The sequence below is a fragment of the Somniosus microcephalus genome, chromosome 3, assembly GCF_052327205.1.
Source record: "Somniosus microcephalus isolate GS21.2 chromosome 3, FLI_Smic_1.0, whole genome shotgun sequence".
NCBI classification, from domain to species: Eukaryota; Metazoa; Chordata; class Chondrichthyes; order Squaliformes; family Somniosidae; genus Somniosus; species Somniosus microcephalus.
In genome coordinates, this window is record NC_140989.1 from 246,469,464 (window position 1) to 246,493,850 (window position 24,387).

The 24,387-nt window shown below is 48.2% G+C and overlaps 1 protein-coding gene across 1 annotated transcript in view; it reads left to right on the plus strand.

The window, feature by feature from the left end:
- dnm3a (dynamin 3a) overlaps positions 1-24,387 on the plus strand; it is a 452,439-nt gene that overhangs the window by 427,085 nt on the left and 967 nt on the right. The window lies entirely within an intron of this gene.

Sequence of the window (24,387 nt, forward strand, 5' to 3'; positions counted from 1 at the left end):
TCTGACCATGTCTGCCGCGCAGTGTGTTAGGAGGCTGCGATTCAGAAGGGAGGTGGTTGCAGACATCTGCCAGCTGCTGCACAGAGATCTGCGTCCACAGCTGATGCGCAGGACGTCTCTGTCGGTGGCAGTGAAGGTGACGGTGGCTCTCAACTTCTGTGCCACCGGCTCCTTCCAATCCGCTGCTGGGGACATCGCTAGCATCTCCCAGTTCGCCGTGCATTGCTGCATCCGCCAGGTGACCAATGCCCTTTTCAGAAGGAGACATCAATTCATCTCCTTCCCCATGACCCTGGAGAAGCAGCAGCAGCGTGCAGTGGGATTTGCAAGAATAGCGGGCTTCTCCATGGTGCAGGGCGCCATTGACTGCACGCATGTGGCTTTGCGGGCACCTCTGGAGCATGCCGAGGATTACCGCAACCGGAAGGGCTACCATTCCCTCAACGTACAGCTGGTGTGTGACCACAGGCAGCGCATCCTAGCTGTCAATGCCCGCTTTCCAGGCAGCAGCCACGATGCCTTTATCCTGCGACAGACAACTGTGGCTGACATGTTCCAGGCACAGCCTCACCCAAGAAGATGGCTTATCGGGGACAAAGGCTATCCTTTGTGTACCTGGCTCATGATCCCGCTCCGCGCGCCCACGACCCCTGCTGAAGAGGCATACAACGAGAGCCATCAAGCGACTAGGAACATCATAGAACAAACAATCGGCGTCCTCAAGCAACGGTTCCGCTGTCTGGATCGCTCCGGGGGAGCCCTCCAGTATTCGCAGGAGCGAGTCTCCCAATTCGTCGTCGTTTGCTGCATGCTGCACAACCTGGCTATCCGCAGGACTCAGGCACTGCCACCTCACGTTGGACCACCACCTCAGGAGGAGGAGCAGGAGGAGGAGGAGGACGAGGAGTACCAGCCCAGGAGGGAGGCAGAAGGTCCAAGGGCCGCCCGTCGGCGGCTTATTGACCGTCACTTCTAGGCCCCCTGTCAGGGAATGGCTTGTGCCAATGAAACAACATGATTGCAGCCGCTCCGCAAGCCGTCAGCCGGTTAAGGCAACAAACACTTCAAAGATCAAACATGGACAATGTGAATAAATAAAATGCTTTATTGTACAAACTCAGGGCCCTTCCCACATGAAAACCAAAAACAGACGAAACCCCCAAAAAACACTCACACACATGACTCACTCCCACAACCTGGGGAGCATTAACAAAAGATGTAAACAAAAATGGCCTTCATCCTCGGCCTTCACAAAACACACATTCCAGAAAACACAACATTTGGACACACCCTCTACTTAGTGGCCCGCGAGGGCGATGCCTTCCGCAAACTTTGGCGGCCCCTGCACGCCCTGCTGCTCCTCCTCAAAGTGAGGCCATTGGCTGCTGCAAGGCTGGCGGCAGGCTCCTGAGGGGCACATGTCGTGACGGCAGATGCCCTTGGGGGTCGGCCTAGACGAGGTCTGGCCGTCGAGGGGCCGGCTGGTGAATGCTGCAGCTGTGGCTGTCCAGCATCAGTCGCTGCAGCAGCTCCTGGCAGCTCCACTGGGGGAGTGGCAGTGGCGGCTGGAGGAATGGGGGCAAGCTGGCGGATGGCAGGCGCTCGCTGGTCGCCTGAGACACTGGCACTTGGCTGGGCCAGCACTGCAGCATGCGCACCAATCTGCCGAGGGACAGACCGCTGTGCTGCTGCAGCGCGCCGGGTGCCCTGGCGATGCCTGGCTGACACAGCGAGTGTGGCAGCAGTGAGTGCCCATGTTGACCTGTTCAGTGACCGCATCAGAGCACCCAGTGACTGCACGGCACCACTGATCACCTGGCCACTCGCTGCCTGAGCTGCCCCGAATTCCGCCCGACTGGTGGCCTGTGAGGCCCCGAACTCGGTCACACTCCGAGACAGGGACTCGATGGCCTCAGGCAACCGTGCCACTACCCCCATGAGCTCCGTGTGCCGGCGCTCCGAGTCCACGGACAAGTCCTCGAGGCGGCGCATCTCCTCGGCGTTGGCCGTCTCCGGACTGGAGGCCAGACTCTCCCTCTAGGGAGAAGGCCGCCGAGCTGGCCGACCCTTCCTGCGTTGCTGGACGCCGCTGGGCCCAGCAATTGGACTCCCCTCCGACCCTTCCCCCCTCTGGGGAGAAGGCCGCTGAGCTTCCACCCCCCTCCCGCGTTTCTGCAGGCCGCTGGTCCCAGGAGCTACCCTCCCCTCTGACACTTCCCCCACGCTCCCCTCCAGGGAAGACGTGTCCCCTACATTGGCATGGGTTGCCGCGGCTGAGGGTTCCCCTGATGGGCCGCCTTCCTCTTGCTCCTCCTCCTCCTCCTCTTCTGAGGGGCTGTCACTGGCAACTTCAGGGACCTCCTCCTCACCATCTGAAAGCAGGAAGGCACAAGAGTAGCTTTAGAGTGAGGAGAGGGCGTCAGCGAGGGATGCATGAGTGGTGGCATTCAGCGCATTGGTCGGACAGTGGCAAAGGATGTAGATCTGATGCGCAAGTGGGACGAGAGAGGTCCAAAAGGTGATGTCCTTACCATTGGTGCCCAGAACAGGGTCGGCATCTCCAGATGCAACGGGGCCAATCACCCGGGCACCCATGATGCGCTCCACGCGATGTTGCAGCTCGGTGAGCGGCTGGATCTGGGGTCCGCCTCCCCCGGTCGCATTCCGGCTCCTCTTATTATTGGCCAGCTTGGCCTGCAAGAGAAAGGACGGCCTCTAAGTACAGTGTGTAGCCCTGATCTTGTGTGCACTGCCTCCCATGGCCGAATAGCCTGGCCAGTGTGTTAAGTGCACAATGTGCAATTGATGTTCATGAGTGTCCCATAGCTGCTGCATGAGGGCTGGCCATTAGGGCTTTCAGGTCCCTTTGCCCATAATGTGAGGTGCACATGCAAGGATGAGGAGGACACTGGAAAGGGTACTCACCCTGACAATCCTGGCGAGGTCATTCAGCTTTTTGCGGCATTGGACACCGCTCCTGGGGACCTCGCTGTTGGATGACACCTTGGTGGCGACATGCCTCCAGGCTCTCCGGTAGACGCGGGCCGGCGGCTTCCTGCCATTGTCCGGAAACAAAATATGGCATCTCTTCTCCACAGCACCAACCAGCACCCTCAGATCAAGCTCTGAGAAGCGCTGCGCTCGTTCACGGGCCTTCTCCATGGTTTCAGGCGCTATTTGGGTCCAGCAGCAGTGTTCAGGCCTAGCTGCAGGGCTCCACTATCCAGGGCGTGGCAGCAGACCAAGTCGACCCTTCCCCCTTAAGAGCTGGCCGGCGCCAGGGTGTCTGCTGTCAATCAAGAAATGGCCGCACCTGCGCTGCGCCCGGCCTCAGCGCTCTCACTCAGCACCTCCGGCTTAGCGCCTAAAGAGAGGCGTGCATCGCCAGTTTTAGCGCTCGAGCAAACTCTTAGGGCGAAGCTAATGAATATCGGAGAAGTGGCCTCGAATTTGCGCCGGGCGCAAACTTTAGCAGCCGCCCGACTTTACCGCCCCAAAAGTGGCTATAATGAATTTCTAGGCCTCTGACTTTAAGTTTAAACCCAGTATTTACTCTCTTAAATATGAGTTCAAAATTAGGGTTAAAGCCAAAAAACCTCCACTTTTGGATCATGTAATTGTTTATTAGCACCACAGATTTCAGAATATCAGAGTCATTTCTAACAGACAAAAGTTAATGCAGAGCCTTGATATAGTTTGGAATCATTAGCTTTTGCATGACTTATGCCTTTGCTTCTGTTTTTGCTTTATGTGGGTGTATCCCTCCCAGCCCTGCTCAGTGTACAAAGCTAGTGCATTAGTGGCTTCAGTTGAGATTGTGTGCCATTTTAGAGATTTTGCTCATGCCAAATTATTAACTCAGATTTGCTTTCCTTTCCGCAAAAACAAGGGAATAGGACACTGGACTTATTCAGTAGTGCTTTTGTTGGGTATAAATCAGACAAATAAGTTAAGCATTCATGTTTCATAATTAGCTGTATTCTATAAGCCCAGTTTTACTTTGCATAGAATATAAAGACATGAATTTAAACCGTCTTTAAGCACTAGCACATTTTTATGGAGCCGTTAGTGCAGAACGCAGTACTTTCTGTACTTGTGTCATTGTGCTACCCATATGTTTTTCATAGACATTCCAGTCTGGGCTGTCTTTAGTGGTTATCTATCTTTTTAGTGATTGGTGCCCAAATCCCTTTTTATTTAATGGCTGTAAGAAGTTTATATAATATGTAAAGCTACGCAGCTATTTATGCACAATAGAGGAGTACTTTCTCAGCAATGAAAAATTAATAAATATTGTTGACCTTGCATGTTACTTCTAATTGTAAAACTTTTAGTTTGTGATGAAATGAAATACATAAATTCTAAATGTTCAAAATTTGTTTTTTAAAAATATTTTACCGATGCATTATTATGAACATAATTGTGTTTGTTACAATTAGAATGTGATTTCCAACAGATGGCCTGTATTAGGCTATAAAGTGGCACAAATTTAATCATTCAGATACTTATAACCAGACTAGCATTAGACACCACAAGATTTCACTATGCTGTCTTCCCTTCCAACTCTCACAGATGTCTCCATGTTGTTTGTCACTCTGCCATGTAAATATTTCCATACATAATTTTGGACAAATTTAAAAATATTTCCAAATTTGCAGACAATAACAAACAGGGAGGGGCAGTTGAATCTGAAGAGGCAATGTGGGAACTTCAAAATACTTCAGAGAAAAATATGTGTGTGGGCAGATCAATGGTAGATGAGATTTAATACAGACAAGTGTAAAGTACTGTACACAGGATGAAAAAACTGGGCGACATAATGAATCATATCAAATAGCTAAGGATGACGTTCAAAGATATTTCATGATTTTAGTAGACTTAACGCTTAACATGCCCAATCACTATGGAGCAGCAATCAACAAGGCAAATAGAATGTTGAACTATATAATCAGTAGAATAAAAGTTGGGGAAAGTCATATTAAAACTGTGTGGTACTCTGGATAGACCTGCCTCATCTACATTGTCCAGTTCTGGTCACAGAGACAACAGCAACAACTTGCATTTATATAGCACCTTTAACTTAGACACAAGGGAGACCTGGAGGCAGTTGAGACAAGAGCCATTAGATTGATTGTCATGTTTGGGGATTTTTTTGACCATTTTTCCACTGAGAGGATTTGGATTTGTTTTTGTTACATTTGTTTTAAAGCAAAGTGTATTCGTACGAGTTTTTTTAGAAGATGGTCTGAGGTGAAAGGTGATAAAAATGCTAATGAATTAAGCTTTGAAATTGTTTGAAATTGTCATCCTTGTTTTCAAATCCCTCCATGGCCTCGCCCCTCCCTTTCTGTGTAATCTCCTCCAGCCCCACAACCCCCCAAGATATCTGCGCTCCTCTAATTCTGCCCTCTTGAGCATCCCTGATTATAATCGCTCAACCATTGGTGGCCGTTGTTAGATCCGTGTATCTTGATGTTGTGTCCTTCAATAATTAGACAACCAGACTGCAGGGAACGATTCAACAGGTGTTTACTGAATGAGGGTTACTCTAGAACTAACTGTGCAGATCACTACTCAGGGTTATATACAGGTGTGGTCACTGCCGGCACTACAGTATACAGGAGCTGTAAAAAGTAGTTCCCCCCTTAAAGGTACATACATTACAATTCCTCCCCTTTTAGATTAACAGTCCATAACACTCATTTAACAATTAAATATCAACCTAATTACAATTAACACTTTTAACATGCAACATTAGCTGAAAATAGTCTATTTATAAATTCAGTCTTTGGGGAGGCTTCCTGATCCTTTCTGGATAGCGCCTTTCCCGAGTGTCTTGCTCTTGGTGCGGAGGCGATTCTGGCCCCCTGTCGTCGGTTGGTTCATCCGCTTCCGATGCTACTGTTTCTGGGGTAGATGCTACCTGTACGTCGGGTTCATCACCAGGTACGTATGGGCGAGACATGGGGTTGACTCGTTCCTGTGACTCTAGGATCTGGTCAGCATAGCGTCTCACAATGTTCTCCCCAACATCCACTGTGTACATTAGTGGCCCCTGCCGTGTGCATATCGTTCCTGGTTGCCATTTCTCTGTTCGGTAGTCGCGGGCCAAGACTGGTTGCCCTACATTGAAGCTCCTTGTCGGCTTCTCATTGATGTGCTGGAATTGCTTATTCTCAACATCTCTTCGTACATTTGGTCTGAGCAAATCCAGACGAGATCTCAACCTCTGGGGCCTGGTTGGTGACTGCATGTGTCGCATTTCTGTAGGCTAACAGGAAATTGTCCACCTTATGCTGCAGTGGAATGTCGTCATCGCACATGGCCCTTACTGCTTTTTTAAAGGTTTGTACGAACCTCTCAGCCAATCCATTTGTGGCTGGATGATACGGGGCGGATGTGTAATGCCTTACCCCATTCCTTTTCATAAATCTTCGAAACTCTTCGGGCACAAACTGTGGTCCGTTATCAGAGCAAATCTGTTCTGGCAAGCCGTTCCAGGCAAAAATGGTCCGTAGGACTGCAATAGTTTTCTCCGTGGTGGTGGAGGACATTTTGATCACCTCAGGCCATTTCGAGTGCGCATCCACGGCTATTAAAAACATTGAGTCCATGAATGGACCAGCAAAATCAATATGCACCCGTTGCCATGGAGATGAGGGCCACTCCCATGGGTGTAGAGGGGCATGTGGTGGTGCATTTTGGACCTTCTGGCATCCTGAGCAGCTCTTTGTCAGGTCCTCGATTTGCTGATCGATCCCCGGCCACCACACATAAGCCCTAGCAAGGCTTTTCATTTTCACCCCTCCCAGATGGCCTTCGTGAAGCTCATTGAGCACTCTCTCCCTTAACTTGGGTGGAATTACCACTCGGGATCCACACATCAAGGTCCCCTGGCATACTGACAGCTGTTCTCTTCTGGATGAGAATGCTGGCAACAGTGAGTTGCCATGTGCTAGCCATCCCTTCACCGTCAAATCATATACCCGAGACAGTGTCGGGTCATTTCGGGTCTCCTTCTCTATACCAGCGTTAGTTACTGGCAAGCATTCAATTATAGTCGAATGAAATATTTTGACAGGATCCACTGCTGGTGCTTCCTCCGCAGTAGGCAGTGGCAGGCGTGATAGCCCATCAGCGTTTCCATTCTGTTTCGTGCCCTTATACTCGATTTCATATTGTTGCGCCCCTAGAAAAAGGGACCATCTTTGTAGCCGTTGCGCAGTCATCACCGGAACGCCCTTCTTTGGATTAAAGATGGAGACAAGTGGTTGGTGGTCAGTCAGCAAGGTGAACTTCTGCCCGTGCAGATAGTGATTGAACTTTTTCACTCCCCACACTAGGCTGAGGGCCTCCCTGTCAATCTGGGCGTAGTTACACTCGGCTGAGGTTAGTGACCGAAACGCAAAGGCTACTGGCCTCTCCGAGCCGTCCGGGAATTTGTGCGACAGCACCGCTCCAATGCCATAGGGTGATGCATCACATGCCAACCGAATTGGTAGTGCTGCGTTGAAATGAGCCAACACCTCTTTTGATGTGATCAATGCTTTGCTCTTCTGGAAAGCTCGTTTACATTCGTCACTCCACTTCCATGGTACCCCCGTTTGCAGTAGTTTGTTCAGTGGGTGTAGTACGGTAGACAAATTCGGCAAGAACTTATGGTAGTAGTTCACCAGCCCGAGGAACGACCTCAGTTGTGACACATTTTCCGGTGCTGGAGCCTTGACTACTGCCTCAATCTTTTCAGGGGACTTATGTAACCCCTCTTTATCAATAACGTGGCCACAATACGAGATCTGCTTCTGGAAAAACTCGCATTTGTGGCGATTAGCTCGGAGCCCATATTCCTTCAATCTAGTGAGCACCTGCTCCAGGTTGGCGAGGTGATCACTGTCATTTTCGCCCGTGACCAGGATATCGTCCAAATAACACTGGGTCCCTGGAATCCCTTGCAGGACTTGTTCCATTGCCCTTTGCCAAATAGCCGGAGCTGATGCTACCCCGAACACCAACCGGTTGTATTGGTAGAGACCTTTATGAGTGTTGATCGTGAGGTACTGTTTCGAGGCTTCTTCTACCTCCATTTGCAGGTACGCCTGGGCCAGATCAATCTTAGTGAAGCGTTTCCCTCCCGATAGCAAGGCGAAAATATCTTCAATCCGCGGAAGCGGATATTGTACAGTGTGAAGGACTGGGTTCACTGTCACCTTAAAGTCCCCACAGATGCGAACCTTCTTTGGTTCCCCAGGCGTATTACTCAACGACCTCTTCATTACAGGAACGATGGGTGTAGCCCACTCGCTCCAGTCTACTTTGGACAGTACTCCTGAACGTTCCAAACCTTCCAGCTCTGCTTCGAGGGCTGGGCGGATCGCATAAGGTACCGGTCTGGCCTTAAAAAACTTTGGGCTTGCATTTTCCTCTATTTTGATCGTCGCTGTTATGCCTTTTAGTGTTCCGAGTCCCTGCTGGAACACTTCTTGTGCGTCAGTTAGCATTTTTGACAGTCGTCCAGGTGTGACGTCGTCATCCTTTTTGGCATCTACAGTCAGTGCTTGTATGGAATGCCAATCTAGCTGTATCTTCCGGATCCATTCACGTCCTAGTAGTGGTGGTCCTCCATCTGGCAATACATATAGGTCCATTTTTGGTGTTTCCTTGCCGTTATATATAACGTTCACCCTTATTTTTCCTTTGGGGTAGACTTTTTGCCCCGTGTACGTCTTCAAGACAATCTTTGTATCTCTCAAGGGTATATGTGAGAATAGCCGCTTGTAGTCCCTTCGGTTTATGACTGTTAGGGCTGATCCTGTGTCCAATTCCATTTTCACTTGGACTCCTGCTATCTTGAGTGTGACCCAGATAGTTTGGTGATCCTCCATTTTGATCACATTATGTAGTTTCAGACAACCCAGCTCCTTGCTTCCGGAGTCTGTATCACTTTTCTGTTCGTCTGAACTACTCTCCGTCACCTTATGTACCTTCTTGTACTTCTCCTGTGGAGATTTCTTGCTGCTGGTTTTCTTTCCCGACCTGCAGACTCTTGCTATGTGTCCTATTTTTCCACACTGTCTGCACACTTTGTCCTTGAACCAGCAATCCTTATGGTCGTGTGTTGTTCTGCCACAGCGATAGCACTTCACTGTTCCGTATGACATTTCATTTGTGCCATATTCTTGCGGTCTCCGTTGTATCTCTGCCGCGCCCCGTGCTGCTGCTTCGTGTGATACTGCAATGCTGAAAGCCTTGTCCAGCGTAAGATCCTTTTCTGATAGAAGCCGTTTCTGGGTTCCTTCACTTTGAAGCCCACACACAAACTTGTCCCTTAAAGTATCTGCTTGTCCCGTTCCAAACTGGCAGTGTTTCGATAGCTTACGCAGTTCCGTTAAATACTCAGCATTACTTTCATCTTTATGTTGGTTCCTTTTGTGAAACTTAAATCTTTCTGCTATCAGCAGCGGTGTGGGGTTTAAGTAGTCCTGTAGGATTGACACTATGTTTTCAAAATCCTTTTCTACTGGCTTCTCTGGGGTTACTAGGTTTCGTAGTAAGCCATACGTTTTTGCACCCATTGAATTCAACAATACCAGCGCTTTCTTGTCATCTGGCACTTCATTCACCTTGCAGTATACTTCTATGCGTTCGACATATGTCGTCCAATCTTCGACTTCATTGTCAAACGCTGTGATACTGCCACTCTTCGGCATTTTTGGGTGTGGTTAGACTGGCTTAAAATGGCGTCTCCCGCGCTTTCCTTTCTTCCCCGCTGCGGCTTAAAATGGCGTCTCCCGCGCTTTCCTTTCTTCCCCGCTGACGCTGCTCGGCCCTTGAACACCGGCTGCGCTCTGCGCGTTTTCCTGCGCGCCTCTCTCCCCCGTTGACGCTGCTCGGCCCTTGAACACCGGCTGCGCTCTGCTCTCTCTCGCCTCTCTCCCCCGTTGACGCCGTTCGGTCCTGAACACCGGCTGTGCCCTGTGCGCTCTACCCTCTCTCTCTCCCCCGTCGACGCTGCTCGGCCTTTTTCTGTGCCGTCGGTCGGCTCTAGCCGCCGCTGTCCGGGAAGGGTCTGCACAGTACCTGTTGCCAGCCCGTTTCACTGGACCACCGTGACTGAAAAGCCAAGCCTGGCTCTCGACAGCCTCCCCTGCGATGCTCAAATCTCCGCTGGATGACTGGGGGGTTTCCCGTGGTCGACGCCCGTGCTTCTGGACTCGGCCTTCTTCCACTGTTCTCCAGGAGCGAATCCCTGGGAGGTGATGCAGAGTTGCAGGTAGGTTTGAATCTGCTCGTCGCCAATGTTAGATCCGTGTATCTTGATGTTGTGTCCTTCAATAATTAGACAACCAGACTGCAGGGAACGACTCAATAGGTGTTTACTGAATGAGGGTTACTCTAGAACTAACTGTACAGATCACTACTCAGGGTTATATACAGGTGTGGTCACTGCCGGTACTACAGTATACAGGAGCTGTAAAAAGTAGTTCTCCCCTTAAAGGTACATACATTACAGCCGTGTCTTCTGTTGCCTAGGCCGTAAGCTCTGGAATTCCCTGCCTAAACTGCTCCGCCTCTCTACCTCTATTTCCTCCTTTAAGACGCTCCTTAAAATCTACCTCTTTGACCAAGCTTTTGGTCACCTGCCCTAATTTCTCCTTATGTGGCTCGGTGTTTGTCTTATAATACTCCTGTGAAGCGTCTTCGGACGTTTTACTACATTAAAGGTGCTATATAAATACAAGTTGTTGTTGCTGTTGTTTCCCCGAAGACTGTAAACAATAAGCAATTTGTTAGCCTATCTCTGTAATCAATAACCACCTCACACTCATTGTGTTGGGAAGTTCCCTGGTCTTGGGCATTTGGCAGGAGCTGTCTGGTGTAGGCTCTCCTCTTGGATTGTGAATGCAGGGAGATAAAACAGACAGTGAGTCAGGTTTTTAAACCAAATGCAGTGAGGGCAAGTTTTCGCCATGCCCCAAAGGTTAGGATGTAGGATGGTGGTTTAAAATTATTTTGTTTGCCAAGCAGGATGATCCACTGGTGCGGACATGTGTAGTGTTCATTATTTTGTATTATTACATGAAGACAAATTGTACTGATTGAATTAAGTAAGTCCGATCATAACTCTTGCTTTGTACGTTGACTCGCTGTCAAATAAAGGTACTCAGTGATTCATATCTTGCCTTGTCTTACCGGGTGTTTTCCCTGCCTGCCTTTGAAACGTTGGTGGGGCATATGATAAAGACGTGAATATTCCGTTCAGATCAGAAGGAGATACTGTTGTTACACTTTTAGGCTGTGCTATTATATTGCATAAGTCCACTTGTAAGTCAGCTCCAGCACATAACGGGAATGGGATCTATTTACGAGAACAACCAATGCCACTGAATCCGAGATGGTATTTACAGCAGACCCAAATTAGTAACAATTCAGTTACCTGGGATTCTGAGATACACTGGTGATGAAGGAGATTCAGAACTTTCTAAAGGAAACTGAACAAAAACCACGAGATTTAAAAAATGTCAAAATCAAAAGACGTCGTAGTTGAGTTAGCAAGGTTATCAGTTAAAGAGAAAGTGAAGGAGAGGGAGTTTCAATTAGAGCTTGAGCAAAGCAAACAAGAAACGTTATACCAAGAGGAATGCAGACTGCAGGAAGAGAAGAAATAATGCAAGTTTGAGGCTAAGGAGAGGGATAAAGAGCATCACTGTGCCCTCAAACTAGCAGAGAAATGTGAATCTGCATTGAGGGGGGCGGGGGGGGGGGGGGGTCATGGAATCTGGGGCCCACCATTTTATTAAAGAAAGACTTGCATTTATATAGTGTCTTTCACAACCTCAGGATGTCCCAAAGCTCTTTACAGCCAATCAAGTACTTTTGAAGTGTAGTCACTGTTGTAATGTAGGAAACGCGGCAGCCAATTTGCGTACAGCAAGGTCCCTCAGCCAACATTGTGATAATGATCAGATAACCAGACAGTGTCAGCTGTGGCTCAGTTGGTAGCACCATCGCCTCTGAGTCAGAAGGTTGTGGGTTCACAGTCCCACTCCAGGGACTTGAGCACAGAAATCTAGGCTGACACTCCAGTGCAGTGCTGAGGGAGTGTTGCACTGTCGGAGGTGCCGTCTTTCGAATGAGACATTAAGCCGAGGCCCCGTTCTGCTCTTTCAGGTGGACGTAAAAGATCCCAAAGCACTATTTCGAAGAAGATCAGGGGAGTTCTCCCTGGTGTCCTGGCCAATGTTTATCCCTCAATCAACATAACAAAAACAGACTATCTGGTCATTATCACATTGCTGTTTGTGGGAGCTTGCTGTGCGCAAATTGGCTGCCGCGTTTCCCACATTACAACAGTGACTACACTCCAAAAAGTACTTCATTGGCTGTAAAGTGCTTTGGGATGTCTGGTGGTCATGAAAGTCTTTCTTTATTTTTAATTTTTTTTTTAGCCATGTTGATTGAGGGATAAATATTGACCAGGACAGCAGGGATAACTCCGCTGCTCTTCTTCAAAATAGTGCCATGGGATCCTTTACATCCACCTGAGAGAGCAGACGGGGCCTCGGTTTAACGTCTCATCCAAAAGACGGCACCTCCAACAGTGCAGCACTCCCTCAGTGATGCACTGGAGGGGGTGATTTTACCAATGGGGACGTGATGGAGGCGGGATTGCTGCTTGTTGGGTTTTAGTCCCGCCTCCATCGATGTCCAGCCAACCCACGCTATTTTCCCTTGATTGACCTTGTTAAGCCCGCCAATTAAGGGAAAGCCGGTTACTGGTGATGTCAGCGAGTGACGTTTCATCTGTCAAGAGCTTTTGACAGATGAATTGTCATCGTTTGACAATCTGTCTTCTAAGTTGAGATCTGGGACATAGGCTCACTTAGAGATCTATCCTGAGCAGAAAGCAGAAGGCTGATGCATTTGAGAATGCAGCAGCCATTCTGCTTTCTCTGCCGGTGAGATGAGGGACTCCCGAGACCTGAAGGGTTGAAGCCTGGAGGAAGAAGCAAAGGTAAATAAAGCTTTTAAAACACTTAAGACTTACCTCTGCACACATGCACCCATCACTCACCTACACACCGGACATCTCGGCCCCTGCAGACCCACGGCTCACCTCGCTGACCCTGGCGAGGTTCGGAGCCATTGGGAAGCCCACACTTTAGGGCTCAAAATAGGGATTATCCAAAAAACTGCCTGTTAACAGGCAGTTAATTGGCACTAATCCCCTTCCTGCCTCGAGGAGGTGGTTTCCAGTGCGGGTCAGGTACCCTCTTCCTGGGAAGGTGGCACGGAGGGGCGTTGGGGGCAGGATGGGTACCCGCCCCCAGATTCTGCCGTTTTCCCGGCAGTCCCGCCTCCATACCAGCCTCCCCAGGGTTGGCAAAATCGCCCCCGGAGCGTTTTGGGTAATTGATGAACACTTCACACCTATTGTGTTGGTCCTGGTCCCTTGCACTTTTCATGGGTAGTCTGGCATAGGCCCTCCTCTCAGTTGTGAATGCAAGAAGGTAAAAACAGAGACACTGACAATAAGTCAGGTTTTTAAAAAGAGAGTTGCAAGGACAAGTTTTCACCACATTCAAGTTACAATGCAAGATGGTAGTTAAAGGTTATTTTATTTAAATAAGGCAAGATGGTCCACTTGTGTGGGAAGCATAGCATGCTCATTCTTTTGTATTGTACAAAGACAAATTGTACTGATTGAATTAAGTGAGTTTGATTATAAATGCAGTAGAGGCAAAAACCCTGGAATTATTTAAGAACATTTGGATGCTCTGATCAGGATGACTAATGATCTTTCTGGATGGATGAGATCAGATGAGTTGAATGGCAATTGTCATCTGTATGTAGCTTGTGATTACATACTAAACCAGGAAGAAAGCTTGAATCTCAGGAGAGAATGGGAACTATAAAATGAGTTAGACAAAATATGTAAATAGGCATAAGAATGGTATTGAAATTTCATATGTGCATGTCAACCACTTGACATTTGTCCATGTGAAATTTCATCTGCTATTGTAATCAACATGCTCACTCATTGCAGAGCAGCAATTAACACAAAGCAAATAGAACGTTGAGCTATATAGACAAAACAACAGAGCATAAATTAGAGAGAATCCTGCTTAAACTGTATAGTGGCTTGGTTAAACCATGGGTTGAGTAGTGTGTCCAATGCTGGTCACTGATTGAAGTCCTGGGAAAGTTCAGATTAGAGCCATTAGCCCCAGATGCCTGGGTTATGGTCAAAGACTGGAGAAACTTGGGCTTTTTAGGCTTAAATAAAGAGGACTGTTAAAGGGTGTCATAGAGGGATGTAAGATAATAAATAGTACGGAAAAGGTAAATCTAGAACACTATTTCATACTAAACTGACATTAGGATAAGGTGCATAGGTTTAAACTAGTGAAAAGCAAAGTTAATATTACACACAGAGTGATTAATACATGGAACTGACTTTTGGGTGGGGTAGTAAAGCAAAAATCCTGGAATTATTTGAAGAACAGTTAGAGGCTGTTATTGGGGGGACTGTAGGCTCTAGCAGGTCAGATGAGGTAAGTTTGAATATAGATGCTATGTCAACCAGAATTTTTTTGGGGATAAACAAAATACTGAGGTCAACTTAATGAATGCATAAGTGATTGAATTAACAAAAGCAAGAGTTGCCCAACACTACTAATGCTGATACTGGTATATAAGTTATACTATAAACAGGTTAGATATCCAGTCTCATAGAATGCACCTACTAGTCATTGCTCTCATTAGAGAAAGTATTAACTTGAAACAAATATTGAAAGTAATTGAAACAACAACAGAAAATGCTGGAAACACTCAGCAGGTCAGGCAGCATCATGGAGAAACAGGTTGATGGCCCTTCGTCAGAACTGGAAAAAGTTGGAGATGTAACAGATTTTTAAGCAAGTGTGGGGCTGGGAAAGGGAGGAGGGGAGGAAAGAACAAAGGGAAGGGCTGCGATAGGATGGAAGGCATGAAGGGATGATGGTGCAAGGCAAAAGGAGATGGTAGTGGGACAAGTTAAGAAACAAAAGATGACTCTAGATGAGGTGTAAATGACAATGGCAGAATCATCAACAGCTGCCATGTGAGAGAAAAAAGAAAACATAGGGGCTGAGGTTATAGTCTGAAATTGTTGAACTCGATGTTCAGTCCAGAAGGCTGTAAATTGCCTAATCGAAAGATGAGGTGCTGCTCCTGGAGCTAACGTTGAGCTTCATTGGAACAGTGTAAGAGGCCGAGGACGGAGAGATCAGAGTGGGAGTGGAGCAGAGAATTAAAGTGACTTGAAAAAGTAACTTTGTTAAAAAGTAAATTGAAAGTAATTGATCTTGCAGTAGCACACAGCCATTTCACTGAAATGTACTGTATTTTAATTCTCCACATAGAAAAGAGCTCCCCCTGGAGGCATTTCGTAATTTTCCTCACTTATACTAGTTGCACAATACGATCACCCTGAGTAATGTTTTAGTTGCTCCATCCAGAGTATGCTTGTGGTTGGCTCATGACCTTACACTGCCATCGTGTTGCAGCGCTGATGGTCATGTTCATTTTGATACACTGGGCCGAATGGCCTCCATCTGTGCTGTAAACTTCTAATCTACTATTGATAGGAACTGTGGTGTTTTAAGCAGCCTCTGTCAGTAAAATACATTCTTGTTTTCTTGCTGTAGAGAATTTCTTGATTCTACAACAAAACTAACAATGAAAAGATATAGGCTGGAGAGGGTAGTTAGCTCACAGATATATGAAGAGTCAATAAAAGTAGTTACTTGAAAACATTTGATAGATACTGCATGCCCATTTTTCCCAAAGTTGTACCCCTGGAAGAGGCATCACTGCATGTTGATGTTACTCTGAAGAATTTTGTGCCCCATTAAAGTGAGCAAGGAATGAACCTTGGTGAGTTGAAGCCCACAAGCAGAGGAACAGCTCGGTCAAATATATTCCAGGCACCAAGAATCACTGTGGAAATTGTCAGGACGATTGTGTTTATATTCATGTATTTAAGATTACATTTTTGTTAAATGCGAACTGACACTTAAAACTTGTCTACTGAAATTTGCAACACTGGTTTGTACAGGAACGTTTAGAATGAATAAATTAAAAGATGGATTTCCTTACGGGCAGACATCGCTCAATTCCGTGAAATGGACAATTTTTGCAGAGTTTTCTTTTTGCACTGTAGAAAAGCATGAAGTGGTAAGCACATTACTTTGCAAAGCCTGGCTTGGAAAACGTGCAGATGCCTTGCTGTGGCAGGAGGCCCCTTGCATTCCATTCAAACTTGCAGGAGGGGGAAGGGATAGGGGAGGGGTGTAAACTCATACATTTAATAATCATTTTTTTATTCTTGTCTTGTTCTTCCAGCCAAAGGCTTCCCCCTTTACTCACTCGACCCACTATAATCCGCTGTCAGACTCTTCCTGACTAAATTAGTAAGACAAAGCTGTGCTGTTTTCTGTCTTTTAACAAATGAAAAGTAACTGAGTAATGCCTGTTGTTAAAATAAAACAACAAAAGGCAAAAAAGAAAACATTTGCAAGAAACTGTCTTAAAATGATTTCCTCTACTCAGACTTGCTATGCAGCAGTTAGTGCTCTCAGTAACTTTTAACCTAGATTGTCACAGCTCAGTAATTAGATTGCATGCCCTGAGAATGTTATTCTACCAAGAGTATGTGCAATAAAACCAAGAGCTATCTGTTAATGCAATTTTGTTATCTAAGTTTACATGAAATTAACCTAATTTTATTACAATGTCAATGCCTATAGTTAAAAGAGGAATTATTATCTGTTTTCAACGCCTGTTGAAGAATATCTACATTCAAATAAAGGGAATCTTTCGATCTTTGCTCTATTAATGCAGTGCTTCTTCTTTCTCTTAAGCGGCTTTCTTTATCTTTTATTTCCACTCTGTACCTTTGCTCATCTCCATGCAACTGCTTTGAGGCCTTTGCACTTTCCACCATAGATGATGCTGTGGTGAAAGATGGAGCAGAACATTTGTTTTTCCAAAGCTGGGCAGCAACATCTGAATACCCATTTGAGAATTGATGATCAATGCCAGAAGGTTTTAGTGTCTGCCTCTGCTGAGATTGCAGCCCTCATCCACCCTAATGTGAAGCTAGCAGCCTAACCCTTTACTACTCAGCTGCACCTAACTCCAACTATTTTACCTCAATTATAGGTGTTTGAGACTGTTGTTAGATAGGATGTTGATCTCAGTAACTTTTAATGAACCTATTGAGTTTGAGCTATAATTACCTGTTACTCCAAGCACTGGGGTCATTTGGTCCAGAGCTAGTCTGAAGTCATCCTAGGCCCCTTTGCAATGTAGAATGCATGGGTACTTCCCTGCCACTAACATCTTTGTCGTACTTTGGATGGAAAAAAATGAATAAGGAGTGCTCGTAAAATCAACCATTTCTTACAGATTTATATGGGCAGGAGGAGATGTCAGGAGTCCCTAAATCCAACACAACATCCTCCAAGAATTTAATAGTAAGAATGGTCATCATGTCATGAGAGCAAAAACCTTGTGCTCAATTTGAAACTTGTGCATTATTAGCAATTATGTATTTAGTTGATACTGTGCATATTTTTCTTGCACTTGAGTGATAAGAGCATATTGTAACTGATTTTGATACTGCCTTCTACCCTTCTGTTTGTAAAAATTTAACATGTATGTTGAGGTAGGTATTAATTTAAATCCACTTTGACAGTAAACATTCATTTGATACTTGTTTTGAAACAGGCAGGTTAGTACAAGACTGTATTCGGTCACATGGCATGAGCGTATAACAAGCAAATCAAAACTTTATGTCCCAGAAATTCGGGACGGGGGCTTCCCGCGGGTGCAAGCCCCCGACCTGCACTTACCTTGTGCGCCGACCGTTGAGCTGTGGGCCCGCGTGGGATTCCGATCCTGGGCCTCCTCCAACTGCCGGCGCGCAGTGCTTGCGTATCCCAGGGGCACAGTTAGTTCGAAGCGTCCCCTGGGATCACGTGGGCCATGGAGAGCCAATCGTAGCAGGGAATGCTTCATTCATAAATTTGACAGGAAGAGCTGTCAAACCTATAAATACTATAAGCCCCAAAACATCACTAAAACTTCAAATACATTTTTTAAAAATCACATTTTTAAAATAACTATAAATTGCATGAAATAACTATTTTAAACAATAATTTAAATTTTTGAAAAAATTAATTACATTTTCTAACGGGGCTAAAAATAAGCTTACCTTTCTTTAAAGTATTTAAAAATAATAAACCTGTGGAAAAAATGTTTTAATTTTAATTAATTCACCACTTACCTTGTTAAAAGCAGGCCTTGCGCCTGCTTTTTAAAAGTGTAACTGCTGGAGACTTACCCTCCCGGAGAAACCTGCAAAAAAAACGTAAGTTCGATGCGCACGCACTGCCTCTCCGGCGCACGCGTTCCACCTGTCAACCCCTTCTTTCAAGGGAATGGAAGTTCCGGTTTCCCGCGCATGCGCAGTGCATGCACGAAACCGGCACTTTCGTTGGGCCTACGCGTGAGTACCCAGCGCGTACTCACACGTGTGGACCCGAATTTCTGGGCCAATATTTTTGTTGAGGTGTATTTCTCAATCCATAGTAAAGTGCTGGTACTAATAGGCTACTGCAATCTCTCTAGTGATTTGTTTGCACAAATATTACTTAGCTAATTCATTATATACTGATCAAATACATTGTACTGTATGATACGCTTATCAATTACTTCATAAAAGGTGATGAGTCGAAGAAGAGATGACGAGTCGAAAGAAGAGATGAATAAGGCTTTTATTAGCTAAGAAGAGACCATGCTTCTTCGTGAGTGACTGAACAAGTCTGAACGAAACCCACACAGTGGTGGGTGGAGTCAGCTGAGGCATGCCTCCATACACAGCGCCACCCAGAGGTGGCAATATACAATACAGTGGTTTACCACATTCACCCCTTGTTTAATGTGAAGTCCGGCGGGGTGAAGGGTACTACAAGTTAAGTCTATCAGGAGGCCTTGTCTGACGTCCTGATCGTCGTGGTGGCGGCGGTGGTGTTACAGCATCCGACGTCGGGTCTGGTGTCTGGGTGGTTGGCGAAGATTCCTGGGGCTTTGGCATGCCGTCTGCAAGGGTTGGGTTGGGAGGGGTGGTGGGGGATAACAGTGGTAAGGGGGATAACGGTGGTAAGGGGGATAACGGTGGTAATTCAGGGGTACCCGAGGGTGCGAGATCTCGTATGGAGACCGTGTCCTCCCGCCCGTCTGGGTATGTCACCCAGGCATACTGGGGGTTGGCGTGTAGGAGGTGCACCCGCTCGACCAGGGGGTCCGTTTTATGCGTCCTCACGTGCCTCCGCAGTAGGACGGGCCCAGGAGAAGTCAACCATGCCGGTAGCGAGGTTCCCGATGTAGACTTCCGGGGGAAAACGAACATTTTCTCATGAGGGGTCGCATTAGTGGCAGTACAAAGCAGTGACCGAATGGAGTGGAGCGCTGCAGGGAGGACCTCCTGCCAGCGGGAGGTCGGAAGGCCCTTAGATTTTAGTGCTAAGAGGACTGCCTTCCAAACCGTCGCGTTCTCCCTTTCCACCTGGCCGTTCCCCCGGGGGTTGTAACTGGTGGTCCTGCTCGTGGCGATACCTCTTGTTAGCAGGTACTGCCGAAGTTCGTCGCTCATGAACGATGAGCCCCTGTCGCTATGTATATAGCTGGGGAACCCGAACAGAGCGAAGATGTCATTCAGACACTTGATGACCGTGGTACTGGTCATGTCTGGGCAAGGGATGGCAAAGGGGAAACGGGAGTACTCATCAACTATGTTGAGGAAGTACACATTGCGGTCAGCGGAGGGGAGGGGCCCTTTAAAATCGACGCTCAGGCGTTCGAAGGGGCGGGTGGCCTTGATCAGGCTTGCTCTGTCCGGCCTATAGAAGTGCGGTTTGCACTCGGCGCAGATTTGGCAGCTCTTGGTCATGGTCCTGACCTCCTCGATGGAGTAGGGCAGGTTACGGGATTTGATAAAATGGAAAAACCTGGTGACCCCCGGGTGGCAGAGGTCATTGTGGAGGGACTGCAGCCTATCACTCTGCGCGTTGGCGCATGTACCACGTGATAGGGCATCTGGGGGCTCATTGAGTTTCCCTGGCCGATACAAGATATCATAATTGTAGGTGGAGAGTTCGATTCTCCACCTCAAGATCTTGTCGTTCTTGATTTTACCCCTCTGCTTATTATTAAACATAAAAGCTACTGAACGCTGGTCAGTGAGCAGGGTAAATCGTTTCCCGGCCAGGTAATGCCTCCAGTGACGCACCGCTTCTACAATAGCCTGGGCCTCCTTTTCGACGGAGGAGTGTCTCGTCTCGGGGCCCTGGAGGGTCCTTGAGAAAAAGGCCACGGGTCTGCCCGCCTGGTTAAGGGTCGCGGCTAGGGCGAAGTCGGAGGCATCGCTCTCCACTTGGAAGGGGATGGACTCATCCACCGCGTGCATTGCGGCCTTCGCGATATCGTTCTTGATAAGAGTGAAGGCTGCACACGCCTCTGGTGTCAGGGGGAAGGAGGTGGCTTTGATGAGGGGCCTGGCTTTGTCTGCATAGAGGGGCACCCACTGGGCGTAGTAGGAGAAAAACCCCAGGCATCTCTTCAGTGCTTTTTGGCAGTGGGGAAGGGGTAGCTCCATTAGGGGGCGCATTCTGTCGGGGTCGGGCCCGATGACTCCGTTCTCCACCACGCAGCCGAGGATGGCCAGGCGCTTGGTGTGAAACATACATTTTTCCTTATTGTACGTTAGGTTCAGCCATTGGGCCGTACGGAGGAAATTTGCTAGATTAACGTCGTGGTCCTGCTGGTCGTGGCCGCAGATGGTGACGTTATCCAAATAGGGGAAGGTTGCCCGCAGCGCGTTCTGGTCAACCATTCGGTCCATCTCCCTTTGGAAGACCGAAACCCCGTTGGTGACGCCGAAGGGGAACCTAAGGAAGTGGTAGAGGCGGCCGTTTGCCTCGAAGGCAGTATACTGGCGGTCCTCATGGCGGATGGGCAGCTGGTGGTACGCTGACTTAAGGTCGATGGTGGAGAATACTTTGTATTGCGCAATCTGATTGACCATATCAGATATGCGAGGGAGGGGGTACGCGTCCAGCTGGGTGTACCGGTTTATGGTTTGGCTGTAGTCGATTACCATGCGGCGTTTTGCAGTGGTTTTAACGACTACAACCTGGGCTCGCCAGGGGCTAGTGCTACCTTCGATAATGCCCTCCTTCAAGAGCCGCTCCACCTCAGAGCTGATAAAAGCTCTGTCCCCGGCACTGTACCGCCTGCTTTTGGTAGCGATGGGTTTACAGTCGCGGGTGAGGTTAGCGAACAGGGGAGGGGGGGGGACTTTTAATGTGGAAAGGCTGCAGGTGGTTTGCAGCGGGCGATTTAAAAGTTGTTGGTTGCAGACTGTGAGTGGGGGGAGGGGTCCACCGTATGCTAGTGTGACACTCTTAAGGTGGCACTGAAAATCCAACCCTAGCAGGACGGCAGCGCAAAGACGGGGCAGGACTAGCAGTTTAAATTTTTTATATTCAGTGCCCCCTACTGACAGGGTCACCACACAGTAGCCGCTGATGTCTATTGACTGGGACTTGGACGCCATAGAAATGCGATGGTGCGTTGGCAGAATCGTGAGGGAGTGGCTACGTACCGTGTCGGGGTGGACGAAACTCTCTGTGCTCCCGCTGTCGATCAGGCAACTGGTGGCGCGGCCGTTTACCGCGATATCCATCATGGAGCTGGATAGATGGTGAGGGAGGGCTTGATCCAGCGTCACGGAGGCCAGTATGTGGCTTAGTGAGTCACTATAGTCATCCGCCGAGACGGTGGTCGGTTCCGGTGACGAAATGGCGGTTGAGTGCGTTGGATACGATGGCGGCGGATGCCATGCGGCCGGGGGTACACAAAATGGCGGATAAGATGGCTGCTCCCACGGCCCGCACGCTGCGCTGCTGGCTGGCTTCCCCTTGCAGGCGTTAGCGTAATGGCCTTTCTTCCCGCAGCCCGAGCAGGTAGCTGTCTTAGCTGGGCAGTGCGCTCTGGGATGTTTTAACTGGCCACAGAAATAGCATTTTTGGGCCTGGTTACTGGGCATCGAAGCAGTTCTTACCGGAGGCTGCTGTCTCGGTTGGGTCGCTGCAGCGGTTGGTGCCGGGGGCGGCGGTCCCGTGTCCCACGGTTTCGATTGCCATGTCTCAGCGCCGTTACGGGGGTATGCCTCGAGGTTTCGGTGGGCCTCCTCTAACGAGAGCGCAAGGGCAATGGCCGTCTTCAGGTCGGGTTCCTTGCTTTCTAGCAGTCTCTGCCGGGTGTGGTCTGACTGGAGGCCCCTGACGAAGGCATCACAGGCGAGTCCCTGCGCGTGCTCCACAGCCGTTACCGCTTTACAATCGCAGTCTCTGCAGAGTGCCAGTAGCGCCCGTGCAAATGCCCCTACCGATTCTCCCGGTTGCTGCCTGCGGGATCCCAAGAGGTGTCGGGCGTAAATTGTGTTCACTGGGCGCGTATATTGCCCTTTTAGTAGCTCGAGGGCCGCCACGTACGTATTAGAGTCCCGGATTAGCATATATACTTGATGGCTCACCTGGGCGGTCAAAATTTTCAGTTTGTGATCCTCCTCTGTAACCTGTGAGATTGCGAGGAAGGATTCAAAGCAGCTCAGCCAGTGTTCAAACTTGGCTGATGCACCCACATCTTGAGGGTCGAGGTCCAGGCGTGGTGGTCTGAGGGCTCTCAGCAATGTCTGCTGTATCCGTTGCTGTTGTTGCTCCTCAGGTGTCGCCATTTAACTTTTAGCTAATAAAATTGATACGCTTATCAATTACTTCATAAAAGGTGATGAGTCGAAGAAGAGATGACGAGTCGAAAGAAGAGATGAATAAGGCTTTTATTAGCTAAGAAGAGACCATGCTTCTTCGTGAGTGACTGAACAAGTCTGAACGAAACCCACACAGTGGTGGGTGGAGTCAGCTGAGGCATGCCTCCATACACAGCGCCACCCAGAGGTGGCAATATACAATACAGTGGTTTACCACACTGTATTTTAGCAAAAGCAAAAAACAGAAAATCTGAAAATACACAACAGGTCAGGCAGCATCTGTGGACGATAGAGTTAATGTTTCAGTTAGAGATGTAACAATTTATAAGCAAGTACAGAGCCGGGGGTGGGGGTGCATTGATGACTATCGGTGCTGCATCCTGCTCTTGCCCCATATTGGAAAAGTTCGTCAACTTTGCTTCCACCCCTCCCTCGCCATCATATGGTCCATCTCTGACTCTTCCCTTCCCTTCCTTGACTTCTCTACCTCCATTTCTGAAGATAGGCTTCCACCAATATCTACTATATGCTCACTGACTCCCACAGCTTCCTTGATTACACTTCCTCCCACCCTGCTTCCTGTAAGGACTCTATTCCATTCTCCCAGTTTCTCCGTCTCCGTCGCATCTGTTCTAACAATGCCACCTTCCATACCAGTGCTTCTGATATGTCTTCCTTTTTCCTCAACCGTGGATTCCCCTCTACAGTGGTTGACAGGGCTCTCAACCGTGTCCATCCCATTTCCCGCACTTCTGCCCTCACCCCTTTCCCTCCCTCCCAGAACCACAATAGGATCCCTCTTGTCCTCGTCTTCCACCCCACCAGCCTCCACATTCAACGGATCAACTTCTGCCATTTCCGCCGCCTTCAGCGCAATGCTACTACCAAACATCTACCCCTTTCAGCATTCTGAAGGGACCGTTTCTTCCACCACACCCTGGTCCACTCTTCCATCACCCCCCAACAACCACTCCCTTTTCCACAGCACCTTACATGCAAGCACAGGAGATGCAACACCTGCCCTTTCACCTCCTTCATTCCCACCATCCAGGGCCCCAAACACTCCTTCCAGGTGAAACAGTGATTTACTTGTACTTCTTGCAACTTAGTATACTGTATTTGCTGCTCACAATGCATTGGGGAGACCAGAGATTGGGTGATTGCTTTGCTGAACACCTCAATTCAGTCCGCAAGTGTGACCCTGAGCTTCCAGTTGCTTGCCATTTTAATTCTTCATCCCACTCCCACTCTGACTTCTCTATCGTCAGCCTCCTACACTGTTCCAATGAAGCTCAACGCAAGCTCATGGAACAATACCACATCTTTTAGTTAGGCACTTTTACAACCTTTTGGACTCAACATTGAGTTCAACAACGTCAGATCCTAACCACCGTTCCCATTTTCTTGGACAGCAGGTGCTGGTAATGGAGGATTGCTGCACCAGAGCTGCTGGGAGTAGAGAAGGTGTGGTCTGGTGCTTGGGGTGGGGATTCCCTACACGGCCGGCAGGGTGG